This window comes from Geospiza fortis, unplaced genomic scaffold, assembly GCF_000277835.1.
Source record: "Geospiza fortis unplaced genomic scaffold, GeoFor_1.0 scaffold471, whole genome shotgun sequence".
Classification (NCBI taxonomy): domain Eukaryota; kingdom Metazoa; phylum Chordata; class Aves; order Passeriformes; family Thraupidae; genus Geospiza; species Geospiza fortis.
Window position 1 is genome coordinate 85,970 of NW_005054443.1, and position 4,992 is coordinate 90,961.

A 4,992-nucleotide genomic window follows, 5' to 3' on the forward strand; every position below is an offset into this window, starting at 1 on the left:
GGTCACAAACTCAGTTTTCTGCACTTTGCATCTACTGAAATAAACTCTACTGCAAATACATTTCTGTTTTCTATTGATGCTATCCAGTTGGTGCATAAAGATGAATAAGATCTGGTCATCTGGTCTATTTAGATAAAATACAGAGTTTTAGGGGTTTGTTCCCCAATCTTCTTTGTTCAGTATATATTTTGTTTAATTACACCTTTAGCAGTACAAGTAGAATTAGTTAAAAGTAGTTGTTAGATGAAACATGACTAATTTCATCCTAGCAATAAATACAAAAAATTAATCCTACTTCTTAAAATATGTCCATGCAAACTCTGAGAAAATGCTTAACAAAATAACCATTAATACTACATCTGCCACACTTAATTTTCCAGCATACACACAAACTTAGCTCCAGAGAGACTCCACTGAATTAATTTACTTACTTAGGTGGTATATTGTAATGATAATAATGGAATCTATTAAAAAAGGACTACATGATTAGGCTCCATAAAATTGTGGGCAACAATCCATGACTAAGCTGCAAATTCAAAGGGGGAAGCAAAATGAATTTTTTTTCATTATTCATCTATTTTAAACAGATAAGTTGTGCAGCACACGTACTGATCAATGTATTTAAACATTTTCTTTCTAATACTGTGGCTTAACTTTTTTCAACACAAAATACACAGCAGGCAGCTTAGCTAAATAAAAAAAATCATATCACAGATGAACAAACTGGAAAGTGATGGAGTATTCGTGTTACATACAGGTTTAGTATCAGATGTTGGGAGGACTCAATTTGGGTCCAGCATGATTTGTCATTGAAATTCAACTGGACCAAGAACTGTTCTTGTCCTCTTGACTGCTGAATTAAATATGATGATTGTTTAAATAGTATATGCTGAAAAATTTACTTTTTACCCCTCCTAAAATACACATAAACAAAATAAATGTAATTTTTTCAAGAATGTCAGTATCACACAAGGCACGCATTCAGCTTCGAGTAATAAATTACTACACAAACGTAAAGCGATTTGTTTGCATCCACTAAAATAGAATGAATCATATCCATGACACCAAATTGTAGTAATAAATTACTGAGCTCTGCTAGTGGTGGGAAAAGCATTATCATATTAGATTTTGCAATTCAGATGTATTATAGGCATCTTGTATTTATTTATTCAGCCATATAACATGGTATACTAAACAACATATTGGCTACATACACTCTGTGGAAGGCACCTGTCTGCATGCATCAATACCATTTCCTTCACCAAGAATACAGAGTGCTTACAATTACCAAAAATATGAGTGCAGCATAACTGTGACACTTGTGCCCCCAAAATTCTGGCCAGTCACCATGACTATGCAGAAAGACTGCCTGACAACACATCCACTGAGTGACTGCTCCTGAGAAGTAAGAAGTAGACTTGTGACAGCGGGGTCTGCCCTTGTGCGCAGTCAAGTGAGCACCACCACAGGTCTGGCTGACCTGGGCTTTGTGTGCTGCTGCTGGCTTAACACACCAGGTCTATAAAGTCCTGTTCTCCAGGCCAACTGATGGCAATAGCTGAAGTGGCCTTTTCAGCCCTGAGATGTGAGTGAGGAGTGCACTTGCTGCCTTCAGCACCTTCGAGAACGGAATTCACCTTTCCTCCTTGAAGTTCTCATTGCTTCCACCAGAAAGGCAACAAAAATTCTTTAAAGTGTCCCATGTGCCTGAACAGCTAATCGCAGCTTCTCTTCAGCCTTCCCTACAAAACCGAAGAGCAAGGAGAGATCAACATCAAGAGTAAGGGAGTTTAAAGGCAACTCACTCACTCATTTGTGTTATCCCTGTGGTTGAGGGGAAAAAAATCCCCATCAAAAAAATCAATCCTACCTTAAACCTAAATTCAAAGCATATGTGAGCCTGAAGAGGTACTCCACATTTATCAAGCATATTGCTAACGTGGGCAGTAGCTACCGCAAGCTGGATATGGCAAGAAAGATGAGTTCAGAGCAGTTTATGGTTAGACTAAACGTTAAGGCAAAATCATCAGGTAAAACTGAAATAATTTATGTTCTACAGTAACACAAGGCTCTCATGTGCACATAAAAACAGAGTCAATGCAATGTTCATATTTTAATACAAAACAGTAAAAAAACCCCACAAACCAACTTGCTCAAAACCAGGACACTGCCTCAATCAGCATCTGTTCAAATCCACGCATAAATCAGCTGCAAGGACTCTGTATGCTAACAAAGCCAGAAAGGCTAAACTAGATCGGGCAAACCCATTAATTAATTAATTAATTAAACCACAAATAATCAATGATCCCAGCTCTGTATAAAAACAAACAAACAAGAATCACAGTTAAACCATGGGGAAAAAAAAGATCCACATACAATTTATTCATCAGTATCTCTTAATTTGCAATGAAATAAAATACTGGGGTATTCTGCAGTATGCTCAGGTTAAAGCATTTTTTCTTTCATCAGGGAAACATTGCACAGAGATCCCTGGGAACAGACCACTGGCAGTATTTGTTCTAAATTATGTAGTATTTTAAATATGAAAATAAACTCTAGCATGACACCATTGCAGAATAAAAATACTGAAACTCTTAAACAAATAAAATTTACATTTGTAGACTTTCCTATATATTAGTTTCTCTATTCTTAGAGAGACTGCAAGTCCTTGGGAGAATGGACCAGTTATTTTTGGTCCTACAGCAGCCCAAAGCAAATTACAGACAAAGTTAAACAGTAAAAGCAAGTTAGAGAGTTTCTATAAATGTGCAAAGTATGCTAGAAAAATTGATTACTGGAAATTTTTCTTCTCATTGTGTACAAAATTTCTTTTTAGTTCCAAAAGAAAGTGAAATGAGCAGAGATGAACCTTCCTCTTTCTCTCACCACACTTTGCTGTGTGTTGTCATAGAGGGACCAGAAATTTAGAATAAAGAAATACAATGCAATTCATTTCTCCTATGCCCTGTGGAAATGCTGTGACCCTTGAGTAATCTCTTCACAAATATTTATGTCTCCAGAAGGGCTCTACAAGTGTAACACATGCAAGTGTTGCTGCTGCATTTCAGCATTTTTTTCACATTAAAAAAACCCTCCAATATGGGCCTGACCAACTGGTGCTGAACATTTAACATCTCATAGAGGGCAGGCAGCCTGCTCCCACAGTTCATGCTCAAAATGCCAGTCAGCATAAAGAGCAAAGGATCAGGTCAAGAACTTCAGTATACTCTCATATTTTGCCTCAATTCTGTCAAAAACAACCTCAGGAAAAAATTTAACATAACACATTAATTATTTTGCAGCACACTGCACTGATTTTAGAGGTACCTCATGTACTATCTGCTTTGTAAATGCCCAAAGTACTTGAACACTGCAGAACGTCCCTGTATTTAGCTTTTGTTCATATATAATTCTGCTGTATAATTCTGCCTGCAAAACACAGCATGAAGATTCCCAGTAGGGACATTTATATCATGCCAGAGAGATATAGAACAACATACAAATAATTATGGAAATCAGCCCACACATCATCACAGTATGAAAAGAAACACCACATAGATTTGCAGGTTACACACAGAAACTCCAAATAACATTTCTATCCAAGGTGAAGTGAATGCTTGTCAACCATCATGCCACTGCAACTCAGTAAAGGACATTACACAGAAACTGAAACAGCTCCACAAAGAATGTCATATTTGAAGTAGTTGTCATGGACCAAAAAACAAAGGGAAAGATGCAACAATAATTTTTACACAAATAAGCTTCTAGTATTTCAGGAATTAAAAACATTTTTTTCTGTGATCTAACAGGACAGTCAGTTCATCTGAATACCACTCAATAGTCTCTCAATAGATTCCTATTGCTAGTCTCTCCTAGCAATATCGGTAGTTGTTTCTTTTGTTTATTTTTTTGGTTGTTGTTGCTGCTAAGAAAAGAAACCTGCATTGGTTCTTTTCCCAAGGAAGAGCAAGATCCAAATGTGTGAGAAAAAGGTTTCACCTGCAGTTTATAATTCCACTTGAGTTTATTTTATCATGTAAATATCCATATCATAATTTTTAAGAAATCCACCTTTTTCACTAAAATTTGTTCACAATGCTTCCTAAACAGACATTGCATCTGCTCTTCTAGAGTATCTGATTTCATACAATGATATACATATGATACTTTTAAAGTATCACTAATCTAGTAATCACTAGCCCTACTTTGTTGCTGTTACAAAAGGATAGATGCCATCTGAATATTTGGGATGTTTTCCTCAGAAAATTTTAATCATCTTCTCAAAAATTACATTTTATGGTTGTACATGTCTTCCATGAATGGAATTGCAGAATTACCCTTCATTTTTCAATCTAAATTGTTTTGACAATGTTTGCAATACTTAATTTATACAAAATGACAATTAATTCTCCTAATTCCACCTCCCTCATTCCTTCCTTGGTGATTTTTTTCTCTTTGAATTCTACTTTGCCATCCACTGCCACTAAAGAGCTCTATTGGGATATTCATCAACAGTATTTACAAAATTGTATATAAATTTGGCGGTAAGCACTCATCTGCAAGTAATAATCTGTTAGAAGGAACAGTGAGGAATATCACAGAACCACACAATAGTGTGGGTTGGAAGGAACCTTAAAGATCATTAATTCCAATCCCCATCTTGGGAATGCACACTTTCCAGTGGATCAGGTTGCTCAGATCCAGTCCTATGGTATGTTCTTAGAAAATGGGATCTGATAACAGTGATGTTCTAACACAGTCACAAACAATACAAAACAAAACAAAAAAAAAGAGAGCTAAGCAAAACCTTACAACATTATGGAGGTAAACCAGATGCAACAACAGTTGACACCTTTAAAGAACCAAACCATGCCCTTGGGTTGAGCATTATGCCCAACCCATAGATAGCCAGAAGACACAGACTGATGAGAACAAAGGATCTCTGAAGCCCTTGAGAAACACTTGCACCAATGCAGTTCAAGCACCACAGAA